This window comes from Peromyscus eremicus, chromosome 7 (genome assembly GCF_949786415.1).
Source record: "Peromyscus eremicus chromosome 7, PerEre_H2_v1, whole genome shotgun sequence".
In the NCBI taxonomy this organism is placed as follows: Eukaryota; Metazoa; Chordata; class Mammalia; order Rodentia; family Cricetidae; genus Peromyscus; species Peromyscus eremicus.
Genome location: NC_081422.1, coordinates 98,224,169 through 98,243,074, shown reverse-complemented (window position 1 = coordinate 98,243,074; position 18,906 = coordinate 98,224,169). Strand labels below are relative to the sequence as shown.

General features: G+C 44.1%; 1 pseudogene; it reads right to left on the bottom strand.

The window, feature by feature from the left end:
• Positions 1-16,920: 16,920 nt before the first annotated feature.
• LOC131914474 (large ribosomal subunit protein uL5-like) lies at positions 16,921-17,549 on the bottom strand (annotated as a pseudogene).
• Between the last annotated feature and the right edge of the window lie 1,357 nt (positions 17,550-18,906).

Here is an 18,906-nt window from a genome sequence, read left to right as displayed (position 1 = left end):
AGGGTTTCTCTGTGTAGCAGTCTTGGCTGTCCTGGATCTCGCTCTGTAGACCAGTTTGTTTCTGAAGAATAAGACCAGCCTGGCATGATGGTAGAGGCCTACAAATATTGGCTGCAAGAGAGGCTTAGGCAGGAAGATCTTAGGGGTAAGAGCAGTCTTGTGACAGAGCAAAACCCAATTTCAAAACAAACAAACAAACAACAAAAGGCAGACACAAGACAAAGCACTGAGTCAAATACCCACATGAACTAGGGGCACACATCATGTGTCTTTTCTAACAGTAACCTAACATGGGGAACTGGACAGACAATATCCTTCACGTATGTGGTTCTTTTAAAACACCACTTGTTGGGCTAGAGAGATGGCTTTGCTGTTAAGGGCTGGACTACAACCCAAAACACCACTCATGTTCACTTCCGGGTGTTTGTCCCTCAAAGTTTTCCATATCTCCCTGGTTTGGGAGGGTGACTCCGTAAATGGCTTGCCACGCAAGTGTAACGACTTGAGTCCCCAGCATAGATGTGGCAGTACACATTGTGATCCCAGCATTGAGGAGGCAAAGACAGATGGATCCCTGGGGCTCGCTGGGATCCATAGAGCCCCCTCCTAGAAAATCTCATTAGTCTATTTACCACAAGGTCAGTCATTGACATGTTGTAAGGAAATGACATCGAATTGTTTGTTTCTTTTTTCTCTCAAGAGTGTTGTCCTAGCAACAGGCGTGAGCTGGACCACAGAACAGCTGCTTGTCTTCTGCCCATGACCAGGATTGACGCGAAGCGACACACTGTGGACCACAGTCCACCCTTGCTGAATGTGAGTTCTTTCTATCTCTAGCCGCTGGGGACTTTGGATGAGGAGACTGGGCGGCACTCATAAGCCCAGCCAACCCAAGAGCTTAGCTGTATCAGTGAGCTACAGGTTTGGTGAAAGACCACAGACTATACACATTAAAACCAAATACAGAATAAAATAAAAGCTATCCATCTTATTGTATACATGACTATTCACAGCAGCTTTAGTTATAATAAACCTACACTGTAAATCATCCAAACGTAAATGGGTGTGTGAACTGCTAACAAGCTGTGGTATACCCATGCAATGGGTATACTTACTTAAGCTGAATGATAACTCAGTTAATAATCCAACAACACGAACAGATCTTAAAAATCATGCTGAAAGAAATACATTAGATAAAAGAGATGGTACCCTGCATGGTTTATATAAAATACTAGAAAGTGACCTTGAACAAGTTATTGAACTCTGAGCCTCAGATATACCACAGAGAAATAAAGGTTACACTCCAGGATAAGCTTGTGTTAGTGAATACATTTCTCACAGAGATTCTAATAGTCACTTCTTTGTTTGTGTGGCACTGGATCCCTTGCTCTTGTCCCTAAATCACCACTAGCATGGTGACCCCTACTCCCCAAGCCGTGGGATGGCCATGCTTAGAGGTGCCTTCCAGACCTCTCATGGAAAGCCACCAGTGGCTAGAGATTTTGAGAACTTTTACGTGGCAGGATGGGTGGTGCTCTTTAGTACACCACTTCACGTCAATCCTGGGGCATGGACAGAAGTCAAGCAGCTGACCTGTGGTCCAGTTCTCTCTGTTGCTAGGACAACACTCTTGAGAAGAAAAAGAAGGAAGCGGTCTGATGTAATTTTTATAAACATGTGGACAACTGACCTTGTGGTAAACAGACTAATGAGATTTCCTAGGAGAGGCCCATCTCTAGAAAGCTTTTAGTAGTAATGAACCTGGATTTGCTTTTGGAAAACTTACCCAGAATTTTCAGATTTTTGAGACAGGGGTCCATGGAGAATGAAAATTGTAAAATGGTTGGGATATAAAATGGAGATGAATCAGAATCTAAAATCCAATTACTATATAAACTAAACTCATAAGCCTCAAGTGACCCCATCATTTCTCTGGACCAGGAAATCCACATCCAACCCATGAAGGGTTACCTGGGTGCCCCCTTTTCCTATCCTAGGTTCACCCTGCTTTACCAGCAACTCTGTAGTAGTCAGAGTTCCCCATAGAACCAGCACCATATGCAGAGGCGTATATAGATTTATAAAAATTAATCAGCTCTGGCTGTGGCAATGGCTTGGTGGGTAAAGTGCTTTCTGTGAAAGTCTGTGATGGCCTGAATTCAGACCTACAGTGCCCATATAAAAGCCAGATGCAGCATTTCACATATCTGTAACCCCAGAGTTTCCTATGGGGGACAGGAGGCAGAAACAGGAGAATTGTTGGGAAAGCTCAAGGGCCAGCCTGGTATATGCAGAAACAAAAACAAGAGAGCCTCTGAACCAAGGTGGAAGGCAAAGATTAACCTTTGACCTCCACCCGTGTGCCTGCACTCGTACATACCAATGCACGAGCACACACACACACACACACACACACACACACACACACACACACACACACACACACAACTGGGCTTATGGAGGCTGATGATGATCAGTTCAGAGAACTACAGCAGGGCAACCTAGAAACTCAGGAGAATCAATGTGATGGTTCCAGGTTCAAAGCAGGCTGGAGACCTGGAGAGATACCTCCTCAGTGAAGCTCCAGATCAAGACAGCCAGGCAGTCGGAGCTCTTTTTTCCCCCACAGAAAGATCAATCTTTTGTGGTACTCTGGCCTTCTATTGACTAATGTTCCCTTCAAAAACCAGTATTTTGTTTTTAGCTTAGATGAGTCTCAACTCCATAAGGGGGAGCAAGCTGCTGTAGTGAGTCAAATGTTAATCTAGAAGAGGCTTCATCATGGAGCTACACCTACAGCCCTCCATCATCCATCTCATTCCAGAACACCCTTGTAGGCATAGCAAGAATGATGTGTGAGCCAATGCTTGGGCACCCTGTGGCGTCTTAGCTTTTGCATTGATAAAAACTACAGGTCTGCTAGAACTAATATATTCAAAAAGTTTCCCTGATAGCCACACTGATATTAGACCAGACAGTGAGGTGGGTGAGAAATGGTTATTAAGGGGCTAAAGATAGCTCGAGAGGAATTATAATTAGGCTCGGGACTTGTAACATTCCAATTTCTTCACAGTAATTGAAGTTCTAATCAGTCAGCTTTGCAGAAGGTTCAATGTAAAGGCACTGTTTCTGGAAATGTTCATTCGTAGACTGCTAACTCCTGATGCATAGGGACCAGGATGTGGATATTGGGGATGTGATTATCTTGTGAAGGCAGACCCCTCAGGGTTGGATCCTGTCTTTGCAGAAAACCACTTTCACTATGTAAATATCTTAGTTTTATATAAGTCTTTGTACGAATATGTGTCTTCAATCTTTTGGATAGATACCTATGAGTGAGATTACTAGGCCACAGTATAGATGATGTGTATTTAGCTTTATAGACAATTATCAATGTCATAGAGTGTATGAGAAATTCAGTTTCTCTTTATTTATTTTTTTGGACTCTTCTGGTATCTCTGGAACTCCCTTAGGGTATGTTCTTGAAGTTACACTAACATTTTTTTTTGCCTGCTTATGTTTTTTATAAGGTTAGAGTCTACATTTTTAGGCTTTCTTTTTTTTTTGTCTGTGCTTGTGTGTACTTATGGACATGCATTTGCATGCATGTGTGGGGGTCAGAGGTCAACATTGCATATCATCTTAGGTCACTGTCCAGTTTATTTTGTGAGATAGGATCTTTTCCTGAACTTGGAGCTGTCTCTGCTAGACTAGCTGCCCAGCATGTCCCCAGAATCCTGCCTTTACCTCTCCACAAATAGGATTACAGACTGGAGCCCCCTGGCCTGGGTTTTTTCCTGAGTGCTGGGGATCAAACTCAGGTCCTTGTGTAGCAAGCATCATACAGACTGTGCTATCTACCTCTCCCGCCCCAAATACTATCTTCTTGATGTAGTCTTTCATCTCCTCAAATATTCAAATTATGCAAAGAACATCTCTAAAGATGTAACTTCTGGGCAGCCTGATAGGAAGGATATAATAAACTAACAGGAATCAACTATTTATGCTCTCACTTCTTAGCAATTTTATTTTACTGTAACGTGCAGTTAAATATAATACAAATTCTTACTCGCTCTTGATGTCTTAAAATATTATTTGGCCCAGATTTATAGAATGTTCTCATGCGTGCATCCAGAGTCTTCTATAATGCAGATCATATCCTCTGGCTCTGTGCTGTCAGGGAAAGGAATTTACATTTCTGATTTGATTAAGGAAAAATTAGTCATGGACTCTTTCACAATGAATGTCTCTGGCCTACCTGAAGCCTGAGCAAGCAGAGTAGGTAGGGACAGTTGCTGCAGATTCTTCATGTGCTCCACAAATCCTGACTTAGGATGGCGATTAAGCCTCATCATTGTAGTCTTGCAGAAATTTACGTTCTTAGATGATTGTTTCTTTTCACATGAATAATTTAGTAGAAGATTGCAAAGTGTGTGTGTGTGTGTGTGTGTGTGTGTGTGTGTGTGTGTGTGTGATTTAAAAATGACCTTCAGAAGGGATAGTTTCTTTTCTTCTCCCTTCTTTCTAAAAAACATTCACAATAACTTTTATAATTCATGTTTAATGAATTCAAGAATTAAAGGAAAATTTGAAAAAGACATTTGCTCATTCCATAGATGTTATGACTTATGCTCAATTTGTAATGTGCCATTAACTGGCAATGGTCATTTTTACTATAAGCATATAGAGTAAGCTGGCTTCCATTATTTGTTAGGAGGTTGGATTTGAATAAAAACAAAATATAATTATCTGATGGCCAATCTGCACTGTGTCCAAATTGCTTGAGTATTGAAATGATGATTGAGGTAGGATTGTATATCATTCCCCACACAACAGTCATAACTCCTCCAGTCTTAATGATGGTCATTGGCCATGACTAGGGGGAAGTGGAACAGCAGAGAAGTTCTGCTGGTGTGTGTTAATAGTTTGTTGAGTGTGATAGTTAGTCTTGATTGGTGACTTGACAGGATTTACAGCCACCTAGGAGACAAACTGCTAGGCCTGTCTGTGAAAGTATTTCCAGAGAAGCTTATTCAGGGAATGCCCAACTTGGATATGGATATGACCATCCCATGGGCTGGGAGGAGGATGTAGGTGGAGTACCATCATCCATCTCTCTCTGCTTCCTGATTGTGGATGCCATGTGACCAGCCACCTCATGCTCCTGTTGCAATGCTTTCTCTGCCATGATGGACTGTGTCCACTAAGACTGTAAGCCAATTGTCACATGTATTATCAGAGCAATAAAAAATGTAACTAAAGCATTGAGATATAACTAATAGGATTGTAAAACTCATCCATTTAAACTGTGGAATTCACTGGGCTCCAGTGTATATACAGATATATGCAATGCCACCATGGTCAACTTCAGAACATTTATATCATCTCAAAAAGAAACCTCAGACCCTTAGATAGCCACATCATATCCCAATCTTCTCATCCATGAATCTACTTTCTGTCTCCACAGATTTTTATGAATTGATAAAAATCTATTTTATATATCCATGGACATGGAATCATATAGTATTTAAGTATTTAGTCTCTTTTGTTGCCTTTTTAAAGGTAACAGTATTTTGAAGGTTCATCTATTTTATATATACTTTATTCTTTTCTGTCTCTGAAGAACATTCCACTTTCCACTATCTCACATAATAATTTTGTTAACATTTATCAATGACAGAGTATTAGCCACTCTTCTTTTTTTAAAAAAATATTTCATGTATATGGATGTCTTACCTACATGTATGTTGGCATCATGTGTGTGCCTGGTACATCAAGCCAGAGGAGGGCATTAAACTCCCTGATACTGGAGTTGTAGATGGTTGTGAGCCACCATTTAGGTGCTGGGAATTGAACCAGGATCCTCTGAAAGAGGCATCTGGTACTCTTAACCACTGAGCTATTTCTCCAGTCCCTTAGTTACCTTTCTACTGCTATGATAAAGACCATGACCAAAATCAACTTAGAGATGAGTTTATTTCACCTCACAGTTTAGAGGTCATCATTGATGGGAAGTCAGGGTGGGGCAGGAGCTGTAGGCAGAAACCTGGAGATAGGAACCTGGAGGCAGGAACGTCTAGGCAGGAACCTGGAGGCAGGAACTAGAACAGAACCATGGAGGAGTGCTATTTACTGGCTTTCTCCCCATGGCTTGCTCAGACTGCTTTCTTATTCAACCCAGGACCACCTTCCCTAGATGGCACTGCCCCAGTGGGCGAGGCCTTCTCCTATCAATCATTAATCAATAAAATACCTACAGATGTGCCTATAGGTCAATTTGATGGAAGCTTTTCCTTAGCTTTTGTCAAGTTGACAAAAAGCTAGCCAGCACAGTGGATGTTGGTATTGTTCCTCCTTTGGGCTGTTGTGAATTGTGCTGCCATGTGCATTTGTGAAGGACTTTCTGTAACCTGTGTTGCCAGGGTATATGCCTAGGAGTAGAACTATGGGTCGAATGGAAGGTCTGTGCCTGTCAATGAAGAACAGTTACTCTAGGAGCAAAGACAAATATAAACCGGTCATTCATTTATGATAGACTCTGATTAGGGAAACTTTGCAGGTGTTTAGGCCCATCCTTTATTTCTAACTTTAAGTTTTGAAGAACTATGCCTTCTCCAGAGTCCCTTGAGGCTCCTCTTTGCCAGAAACCTCAGATGGACCGGCTGGCACCACATAGCGCTCAGTAAATTCTCATGCTGGTGCTGACACAGCACACTACTGTGGCAGCAAGGGTGCCACCAGCCTCAGCGAAGAAGAGATAGACCATATGCTAAGATGTGACCTCTGTAACTATCCTTAAACCCACAGCAATGAGCAAGTAGGTGTTTAATAACTGCACTTTTCAATTTGTCACAGTTTGGGTTCTGGAAGAGAATCCTAGACCTACAGCCAGAAGATGGCAGATAGACTTGGGCCCTGGGAGCCAAAGAGTGACACAGTTAATTCTTGGTCTTTGGGATAGGCCATCCTCTCCACAGGTGGTCTGGAGCCAACTTCCTTCCCCTTCCCTCCCCTGCCCTCCTCTCCCCTGCCTCTCCTCCCCTTCCCTCGCCTGCCCTCCTCTCCACTCCCCTCCACTCCCCTCCCCTCCCCTGCCCTTCCCTCCCCTTCTATACTGATTTTTGGTACGAATCACAGTACTTTCTCCCAAACCAGGCCTATCCTCCCTCCCTTCCTTTCCCTGCTTTTTCTATTTATGCTAGAGGAAGAAATGCTTTGTTAAACCAATGATCTCCAAACACCTATGCATATCAGAACCACAAGGATGTGATGGTGGCCAGGTCTGCCAACCGTGTCTGACTTAGGAGGGGTTCGGTGGGGGCTGAGAAATTTTGTTTCTAACAAATTTATACACACACACCACATGCACACACATACACACACATTTTTTTCACACACTGATTTCTTTTTGCTCAATGCAAGACTCTCAGTCTCCTCTCTGAGCAGATTACCAGTTCCCTTAGGTCTCAAACTTCTTTGTATCCTCAGAATTTGGCAATATGCCTGACTGAGCAGACAGCTCATGAACATTTGTTGATTCTCTATTGTTACTGCCTAAATGTTTACTTGCCCCAAAGTTCATGTGTTGAAATCTAATTCCTGATGGTATTTGGAGGTGGGGCTTTTAGGGTGGAGGCATTGTGAATGGGGACTAACTAAAGAAGAATGCAGAGGTAGCTCCCCTATCATTTACTATGTGATGCTACAAGGAGAAGCTAGCAGCTTGTATCCTAGAAAAGGTCTTACCAGGCATGAAATCTGTTAGCACCCTGAGGCCAGACCTTAAACCTCCAGAATTCTAGGAAGAAAGTGTCAGCTGTGTGAACTGTTTAGTTTATGGCTGGTTGTACATAGCTTTAAGATGTGGAATTGCTCTGGTCTGGGGAGATACCTCAGTAGGTAAAGTGTACACTATGCAAGCGTGAGTTAGGAGCCCTGTCACCCATGCAAAATCTGGGTGCATCAGCATAAGCCTGTAATCCCAATTCTGGGTAGATGGAGAAGGAGGGACTCTGGGGTTTGCTGAAAGCTTGCCTAGCTGAGTCAGTGAGAGACCCTGTCTAAAAAAACAAGGGGGAGAGCAACTGAGGAAGATACCAACATCAACTTCTGGCCTCCGCATGTACATACATACACATACCTGAGCACCTGCACATGCATGAGCATGTACACAGGCACATACATAGCCTCAGCAAATTTCATGGAGGTTGGAGCATGAAATTGGTCAGTGTTTCTAATGAATGATTCATAGTCCACTCTTTTTTCACATACTTGGAAGGCTGAGCTAATTATCTTTTGGCTCCTGGAAACTTGCCAATAAGAGATCCATCAAGTACAATATCACAAGGCATTTAGTGGCCTAGGAAGAGCAAATTATGTAAAGAGAAAAGCACAGGTCCCCACTAGGGAGGGAGAGTGCACAGAGGGGACTGTCACCATCAAAGTTGAAAGCATTCTGCTCTCAGGAGAACATTCGGGAACCACAATGCTGGTTCACACCAGTTAGCCTTTGGTTCCTGCAGATGACACACTTCTGTTTCCGTGTGTCTCTTTTTCTGAAAGCTCAAAGTGTGGTTTATCCTGGGATCCATTTTCCAGCCCTGTGTGACTCCTTCATTGAACTCTGAAGGGCAGAGTTTCCCGATGAAGGATTTTAATCATATGTAACATTGTTAGAAGTTTTGTATTAAGGTGTCTAGAGACCCTCATATGCCATATTCCTTAAATACCATTCTTTCTGGTTAATTGCCCTGAAAAATAGAGCTAGTCATTCGATATCTCAGTCTGTCTGGGAAGCTGTAACACAACACTGCAAATTGAGTGCCTTCAAGACAGCAAATAGTTATTGCACACAGTTCTGGAGGCTGGGAGTGACATCTAATTACTTCCCCAAAGCCCCATCTCCCAACCACTGTTTTGTTGGCAGTATTTCAACTTATGAATTTGGGGGGAGGCAAACATTCAGTCCGTAAGGACATCCTGTACAAATTTAAGAGACAATTGCAATGTTCATTTTTCTTCTAAGTTGGATGCCAACCCTCTAGATGCATCTTCTACCATAAGCAGAGTGATCACGAAGCACTCACCAGGACTGAGCTAGTTGAGGAGGCTCACTCCCAGCATCTGTGTTTTGGAAGCACTTAGCCGTGGTCCACAGGTGGTCAATCTACGACTTGGTGAATGTTGCCCACCTCACTTTGCCTGGATAAGCCGAATGTAGCTTCCGAATCCTCAATGCAACGTCACAGTTTGTAGGTGGGAACCGAGAAATGCATCAATCAGGCAAATCTTGCTCCAGTTATAATATCCAGCTGCTGGGTCCTCCCTGGAGACTCAGGGACATTTTCTTGACCCTTGGCAGAGGAATACCTTGTACTCATGGTCTCCTTATGGCTTGTTCCTCACTGATATTTTGTGGGGATTCCATCTTTCCCTTTCAGCTCAGGGAATCTTATTTCCTCCAGTAGGATCTGGATGAGGCTAAAGCCCTTTGCCTGTTAACATTTTGTCTATGGCTGGTATCACTCCCCTTCTGTGGGCAGGGCTGAGGATGGAAGCCAGGGCCTTGTGTTTGCTAAGCTTGTGTCCTACCACTGAGCTACACTCCAGCCCATCCGATGCCGTGTGTGTTCCCATAAAATATCCCCCCCCTTTTTTTTTTTGTTTGTTTTTTTCAAGACAGGGTTTCTCTGTGTAGCTTTGCGCCTTTCCTGGAACTCACTCTGTAGCCCAGGCTGGCCTTGAACTCACAGAGATCCACCTGGCTCTGCCTCCCAAGTGCTGGGATTAAAGGCGTGTGCCACCACCGCCCGGCTCCCTCCTTTTTGTTTACTACAGCTCTCTCCTCAGGTCACGATCACAGCTTAGCCACATAAGTGGGAAGTAAGGAAAGAAAAACATGAGTATAGGAAGAAAGTTACATCTGTTAATATTTCGAGGGCCTTGTCCTATGGCAAATATAAGCTCAACGCAGGCAGGTACTATGTCTGCATGTTTCTTACAACACCCACAGAATCTGGCAAGCAGATTTAATCAATATTCATTAGATAAAGACATGCATAATTAAGCACGTGGTTGTTAAGTAAGCAGCACTCTTCACAGAGAACCCCTGCAACATGCCTCCTTCTTAACAGGGTATGAGTAGTGCTTTTCATGGCTTGGGAAGGAGGCTGGAAGGTGCTGGAGTAATGTTACCCTTGTCTATGAAAATTTGATTAATTCTTTCACATGTTTCCACACATGCATATTCATATGGACGCTCAGAGAAAATAATCTAAGACCACAAGACAGAAAATAGTAATAATAAAGAAAAGAGAAATGTCCTCCTCCCTCAGTGCCCCCACACAGGAATATGATGAGTGAGAGATAAGACACACCCAGTTCTCCACATACAGGGACTGAAATGGGTGATCCATAAACATGCACTGAACTCCAACATTCTTCAAAAAGTTATTAAAGAGAGCTATACTGTCTTCTGAACACAATGCCACTCTTGGCCATTAGCAATAGGCAAGGCTCATATGCATACCACCCCGCACGCACCCAATCTTTGCCAGCAATTGTCTTAGTCAGTCTTCTATTGTTGTGAAGAGACATCGTAACTATGGCAACTCTTATAAAAGGATGCATTTAATTGGGACTGGCTTACAGTTTCAGAGGTCTAGTCCATTGACCCCATGGTGGGAAGCCTGGCAGAGCACTGGCAGACATGGTGCTGGAGAGGTAGCTGAGAGTTCCACATCTGGATCAGCAGGCAGCAGGAAGAGACAGAGACACTGGGCCTGACTTGAGCTTTTCAAACCCCAAAGCCCACCCCCCAGTGACACACTTCCTCCCATAATGCCACACCTACTCCAACAAGGTCACAACTCCTAATCCCTCTCAAGTAGCGTCATTCCCTAATGACCAAGCATTCAAACCTATGAGCCCAGTGGGGGCTGTTCTTATTCAAACCACTGCAGTGGTAGACTAGGCTTAGTTTCCTGGTTGATCCCTCTGACTCTCAAAGGCTGTTGGAGAATGAAGTCTGTCAGGAAGAGGCTGAAATTGGGAGGCCTTGAGAAGGATCCCACAGAGCATCGAGAAGAAAAGGAATGTAGCTTACGATGGTCTCTTTTCATGGTCTCCCCTGCTGATTTTCTTTTTAAAGGAAGACTTCAATAGAAATGTGTTTCCTAGACCCTCTCTCCAGTCTTTGTGGCAGCTGCAACAGACTGGCACCCCCAACTCCCATACCAACCTCCACTCTTCCTAGCCTAAGAGTGTAAAGCAGGCTGAGAAGCAGAAACGACTACAAGCCTTACAGCCCAAGGAGACCCTGACACAGTTCTGGATAAGGCAGCACAGACCCTGTGTCTCCTCCCCGCTTTCTCTTTTTGTGTACCTTGGTAGGGTAAGATGGCTGTAACTGTTATTTTTGTGGCCCGGAGACAAAGGCCAAGAACCACCCTGTACACCGCTCCCCACCCTCAAGAGCTTGGTCCTGACCTTGGTGGACCAGTAAACGGATGCTAGCCCAGCCCTGTTTTCAGACTTCTGGTCCCCTGGCAAAACACAAGCCCCTCTTGGTTTAAGGCTCTGAAGTGAAGGGCTCTGTCACTTGCCGCCAAAACGTTTCTTACCAACGGCTCATCTTCGAAAAAATTTCTCTTCTTTTAAAGGTAAGTGAACCAGCTATATTTAATAAATAGAAAAAAAAATCCCATCAAGTACTAAAATAAGATTTTAAAACAGGAAATTGCAGGAGAGAGAGGAAAAGGCTTTGAAAAAGCACAAAATTATAGGACTTGAAGAGTTAGTGCATCTCTAAGTGTTTGTTATCCATTACAAATCAATACAGCATCGATGAAGAAAGGACACCTACTTGGCTGAGAGGAACACGACGCAGAGCCCAGCCCAGACAGAACTGTAAAACAGTTAACACCCCAGGGCATCTCTGCAGAGAGATGAGCAGAGCGGGTACCACAAGAGACCAGGCTACCTCTTCTACCTACAGCAGTGGTTCTTAACCTTCCTAATGCTGCGACCCTTTAATACAGTTCCTCACGTTGTGGTGACCCCCCACCACCATAAAATTACTTTGTTGCTACTTTATAACTGTAATTTTGCCACTGTTGTGAATCTTAATGTAAGTATCTGGTATACAGTATATCTACTCTGTGAGCTTGTGGGGTTGTGACCCATGGATTGAGAACCACCATTCTACAGGCTCACGTTAGCTCCCTTTCAATGAACTTTGTTCAGCCTGAGAACAGTTTCATTCAGCAGATTGTGGAGACAGCTCAGTCAGTAACAGAGCTTGCTTTGTAAGCCTCAGGACCTGAGTTTGATCATCCAAATCCATGTTAAAAAATTGAGCAGGCATTGTCACATGCACCTACCATCTCAGGGCTAGGGAGGTGGAGACAGGAGGATTCCTGGGACTAACTGGCCAGTGAACTCGATGCCAGTAAGAAACCCTGTCTCGAAAGACATGGTGGATAGCATCCAAGGAATGACACCTGAGGCTAGCCGTTGGCCTCCACAAGCAGGAACATAACATGTGCATAAATAAAACCAACAATTTCCTAAAAGTTAATCTTAGTGAATTAAAAGCAAATTCCATCCAATTCTTTCTGTATCAGGTGACATTTCTTGAATTCCAGGTCGCCTTGCTGTTTCTCTTTACAATCCTGCAGTTGTAGGGAGATTTGTTTGGTGACAGATGAGCCCATGGGTCATGCCCTCCAGTTCCACTCATCTACTCCAGAGTGTCATTCTCATAGTCTCCACGCCCCTCCTTCTGTTCTAAGATGCATCTTCCATCTTTTCCCTCACTCATCTTCTCCCATACTCTCCTTCCCCTGACTGTGATCCATGCTAGGTTATCCCTGCTCAGAATCTCCAGCCGATTTCCCAGTTCACAGGGGCTCATCCATCGACCACAGCTCAGGCCCTGTGGGCTCTGCCCAGACCAATCATCTGGGAGGACCACTCTGTCTCCAGGTCTTGGCACAGCTGAGTACACTCAGCCAAATGATCTCCCCTCAAGCAGGTTTTCCTGGCCACTCTTGCCAGACACTCTATCGCTTGATTCAGTTTTACCATTTCCTTCAGAACTTTATCAGTTATAATTTCTCATTCATTAACTCATTGAGTTTTTTTGAGGAAGTTTGGCCACATAGCCCAGGCTAGCCTAAAACTTGCTATATAGTCCCAAGTTAGCCTTAAACTTGCAATCCTCTGGCCTCCACATTCTGGGTGTTGGAATTCCAGGTTTGCCTCCACATCCATCAAGTTTGCCTACTCTCTTCTTGTTCATCTTCCTTTGAAGTCTAGGTCTAGGTCTCCATGAAAGGATGGATCTTACATAAAGGATGACATTTGCCCTCAGTCTGTAAGAAAATCAACTTAGCTGGGGGAAAGATCTGTTACCAGGGTATCTCTGATTCTCCAGAATAATCCAGGATTTTCTATATAATTAACAGCATCCCCTCAATTCTTAAAGGTGTAGTATGTCAAGATAGGTTAGATGGACACCTTGATGGTTAGTTGTAAATGTCAACTTGCTAAAACCTAGAATCACCTGGGTAGAGAGTCTAGATAGGTTGGCCTGTGGACATGTCTATGGGGGATTGCGTTGACTGTTAATTGATGTAGGAAGACCCAGTCAATTGTGGGTGTCACCATTCCCTAGTCAGGGTTCCTGCATTAATTAAGATAGGAGAGAGCTAGATGAAAGTAAGCAGAGAGCATGGGTACCTTTGTCTTTCTCTGGTCTTGACTGTGGACATGATGCTCTAAGTTCCTGCCTTGACTCCTCTACAATAATGGACGGTGACCTAGAATGGTAAGCCAAAGAAAGCCCTTTCTCCACCAAGCTGCTCTTGGTCATGGTAATTTATCACAGCAACGGAAGTGGAACTAGGTAAGTCACCTTGCCTGGGAGTCAGAAAAGCCTATGGACATGTGAAGACCTGCCCTCGAGGATGGTTTGGAGTCCATTGTGGTGGGATGGAAGTGGGGAACATGGTGGAGTTAGAGAGGCTGTACTCTGTTAGTTATGACATGCCTTGTGAGTCCTGCTGAGGCAGGAGTTAGCTCCCTACAGGCAGTAAGGACAAGAGCCCATGGTAACAAGTCAATCATGTCACTAGGGAACAAAGAGAATATAGTTTTATTAATAGCCAGCAAAACAAGTCAAGGTTGGGAGCCAGCAACATGTGCCAAGGCCAGCAGCAAACAAAGTGAGTGAAAAAATGGACAGGGTGGAGCTTCAATGCATAGCACTGCCCCCTAATTGGGCAAACAGTGCAGAATCATCTCCCCTGTTGGGCCAGAGGGCCATGCACAGTGTCAACCCCCACATTGGCTTGGCCTGACGTGCACCCAGAAAATGAACAGGTCTCAACAGAAATTACTTCTGCATCAGACTGTCCAGTGGTAGCTCTCCCTTAGGACCTGTCCCACCCTTTGGGGACTTTCTCACTTTTTCTTAATTTTCCGTAATAAATGTGCCTTTGCTTTGACATGCCCATGTTCATGCTCCACATTCCTTACATAAGCCAGACAACTGACTTGGAAGACATTAGCTCAGAGCATGTTTCAGGTGACCACTGATTGTCTGGCCCCTGAGGCCTCTGGACTGAGCCCATCTGGGCTAAGAGAGGCCACTTACATCATTCTAAAACGTCTATGTTGATGCCCAGCAGAATTGTGAGCAGGACAGGATTAGTTCCTATCTTGCATGTTTGTATAAAACTTCTTCGTGAGGGTTGGGAACTAGGATTTCCTGGTTGGGAGTATTTGTGTCTTAAAAATAATAATTGTGTAAGCTTAAATTTGTACCAACTAATGTTAACATTTAAAATGTCAATGTCTCTGTTTTGATGACTATTGCATGACTTGCCCTGGGGAGACATGAACAACGGTCTAATTGCCTCAGGTAGGCTACCCTGACAGATTAAAAACAATGGTTCCACTCAAGTGCAGCTTAGTGGACCCATGAGTCTAGCCAAGGGTCTCAAAGCCATTTCCTGACTGGGGCTCTGCTCAGGTTCACCTCTGACCTGGTTTTGAGGTGAAAGGTTATCTCCTGGCCTTGTTATCTCCCCCGGAATATCTTGATCTCTGCAGATTTGAGCGGGCTCAATGTACCATGTTTTCTTTCCTTTCTTCTCTTAGAAAGACATCAAATTCCATTTTACCCCATTCTGCATAGATAACTTAAACCTATTCCCTTATTAAAAACTTGAGAAGACCGGGATGCAGAAAACTTATCTTCACAGGGTGACACATTTGGTCTTGAAAGAGGCAAGAGTCCTCACTTTCTAAACCATACTTCAGGGCTCTAATTTCCACTAAGCCATTTCTGTCTTATTGATTTTTTTTCTGCTGTTTTCAAATCCTAAGTCACTTTCCCTCTAATATCTTTGGCCCCTTTCCATACTGCCTGGCTGAAATAGGCTCAGATCTGCTGGGCCCTCTATTATTTCCCTAGCAGTGATTTTCAGGGGTGGAACACAAACCACTCATTAGATCAGTAGCTGTTTTGGAAAGCCCTATCACTCTTCCCTGTCATAAGTTAGAATCAAGAGCCCATGCTATTCACGTCGGTTGCTCTAGAATGTGCTTGATTGCCTCTCTATGGTCCAATAACTCTCTGGGATGCTTAAGGTAACCTTAGAGTTTGATGCATGCTTCTCCATCAATGGTTCCCTCTGGACTCTTACCCGGCTCCCATCTTGTGTTTCTGGATCTATTTCATCTTAAGTATCTGTCGTGTGATCAGTCACCAGCTTCTCTGGTGAGGGCATCTGTGGGTGGTATGAGATGATCTCCTTCTGCCCCCAACAAGGAGTAAGCAACCCTTCTTCCTTCAGAGTTGGGTGCCCTTGGCTTGGGAGCAGCTCTCCCAGCTGTCTCCCAGCAGTCCCAGGGTTAGCTGTGGAAAGCGTGGGACTCCTGGCCTATGTTCTTTCTCTCCTTACTGGGTATCAAGTAACAGTGTGCGCTGTCACCTTCCAGACGTACCGTGTGATTTGTTAAAGATGAGTGAGAAGAATTTAGAACATCCTCCTCTATCTCAAATGTGCTCAAGTTCAATCCAGTCCCCGTGTCTCCATGTTCTTAAAACATTCTATACTGGCTGCCTGAAACTAAATATGGGCTGTATTTCTTTACATCCCCACAGTAATTCTCCAATTGCCTCACCTCCCCTTGATCAAAGACCCATTTTTTTCCTCATTTTCATGTGTGTGTGTGTGTGTGTGTTTTAAATAAACCCTATTTGTTATCTTATTTTTTTTTATAAGAGGGCTGCCACTGTTCCAGGAATCCCATTCTCATACACTTATCTGTTTTTTTAGGGAGCTAGACTAAATATGTTTATTCTCTCTTATATAAACATAATGTAGGATATATTTGTATCTCCTACATTCAGAGTGGGTCTTCCTTCCTTCCCTCCTTAGGTAAATCTTTAAGGAAACACCCTCTCAGACATGCCCAAAGGTGTATCCCTGAGAGAGATTCAAAACCCAGGCAAGTTACCAGTGAAGTTTAACTATAACTTTGCTGAAAAACATTTGCTTCACTATTAAATGAATTCCAGGGCTCACCTTAGAGATAAAGCGTGCCAGCAAGAGGGTTTTCCATATTAGTTTAATTGAGATGGAAAGATTACCCTCAACTGGGGCATCCCATTCCATGGACCAGGGTCCTTTACTGCATAAAAAGGTAACTGTCAGACATATTCATCTCCGCCTCTTAACTGTCATGATGTCACCAGCTGCTTTAAGTCCTGACACTGTGTCCTCCCCACTATGATGAAATGAATTACGAGCCTTGAATTACGAGCCACAAAACAAACATTTCTTCCCTTAAGTTGCTTCTTGTTGGGGGCTTGGTTACAGCTGTGAGGTAAGTAACTGTTAGATCCTCTTTCTGGCTGTCATGCAGCCTCTCCTTCTGCCCTGCAGAAGTCTTTTTTATTTTATTTTATTATTATTTCCTTTTTTTTGCATTTCTGAGAAAATTTTATTGGCCTTTTGGATAAAATTTATTTGCCAGGAAGGATGATCCCATCACACTTCTGCTGGAACCAGCGCATGGCCTCCTCTTTGCTGACTGTGTTTGGCCCCAATGCAGCCAGTCCTGGGCTTCTTGTCTGTGGTGCTGAAACCTGGCCTACCCAGCTACACCGAAGGCGTAGATCCCAATGCTTGGGTGATGCCCAGATCAATGTGTTCTTGAATCCCAAAGCCAAAGTTTCCAGTATCTGAGAAATTATTTTTCCGTAACTCATACTCCCACACCTTCAGGCCTTTCCCCAGAATCTCTTCTGCCTTGGCTCCCTGGACAGTGCAGTGAACAGCAATCTTCTCATTTCTCTGGATGCCAAAGGACCTGACAGTGTATCTAGCTTTGGAAAATACAAGTGTCTGGCCTGTGAGCTGCTCCAACACCTTGGCTGCCTGGGTCAGTCTGTCTCTGCTCTCCCCAACACAGATATTGAGGCAGAACTTGTGGATGGGAAGTTCCCGCATGGGGTTTTCCTTTTCACCTTGGTCTTGCTGAACCCCTTCCTAGAATGGGAGGTGACATAAAGGCGTCTTTTTATTTTAATTGTAAAGACTACCTTTATTTACCTGTTTGTCTGCCTGTCTGTCTGCCCATCTGTCTGTCTAGGTCAGAGGACAACTTGCGGGAGTTAGTTCTCTCTTTCCATCTCGTGGGTCTTAGGGATAGAACTCAGGTCCTCAGACTTGGCAGCCAGAGCCATCTCAGGGTCCCATCGCTGTGTCATTTATCTTGGTCATGCCTTCACTCTCCTTATTTACTTTCCCTCATCCTTTCTGAGCTGCCATCCACAGCATTTCCAGTTATAACTCATTCTCTGCATTGCTACTGCACCCACAGTGCTTCCTTAGGCTGTTTAGTAGCCAATGTGTTCGCGGTGTTCCACTCCTTTGTGCATCTTTGCTTGCGTCACAGCCTGTAGGGAAGGCGCGGATGCTGCCCAGAAGCTGCACTCAGATCCTTATCTAGGAACTTATGAAGACATTACTAAATGGCTACAGCATCATTTTCTACCAAGGTGCCTCAGGATATTACTCATTTGTTATTAGTAACTGCTCCAGGCAGGATGACTAGTCAATTGAACGGCATCTGATTCCTTCTCTAGCTGATTCTGTGACCTTGTTCTTAATCAAAGCTTAATGCTCTGCTCACTTGCAGGGACTTTCACACGTGGGTTGCCAAGGTGGATCCCGCCCAGGACTCCTTTCATTCAGGAGAGACTGGGAAGGCGGAGCCTAGGAGGGCTGTGGTGCTCCGTTGTTGCAGCATGTGGAGAGATGGACCACACAAGAGGAAGCTGCTGGGGAGATCAATGCACTCTTGCCAAAGTGAGGCAGGCTGTCACACCTATTTTCTTGTCTTCTCAAGAATCCCACCAGGAGACCTTGTTATTTCTGTGGTTTAGAATTGAAGACAGGCAAAAGGCTGTATCAACTATGTGGAAGGGCATGCTCTGGAGTCTCTTGGGTCAAGAGGAGGAAAGAGAATGTTTCCACGTCACAACCCATTTCATGACTGTGGGGGAAGTGCTCATCAGACATGGCTGAAGTCTCTCCCCTGGGAATAGCAGGTGTCTCCAACCAATAGCCATGTCAAACCACATAGATGTTCCAAAGTCCATGAGGGAAATGATGGAGACCCTAAGGTTCCTCTGAACACAAGGTTAGTGTCAACTGTCAACTTCTCTGCTGACATTCTTGGGCTGTACTATCCAATGCAATAGTCATCAATCACATGAAGATAGTCAACCTGAAACTGAATTATATGAAAATGAATTAAAATGAAATGAAATTCAAAATTTAGTTCTTCAGTCATGTTAGCCACATTTCAAGTGCTCTGCCAGCTTGTATG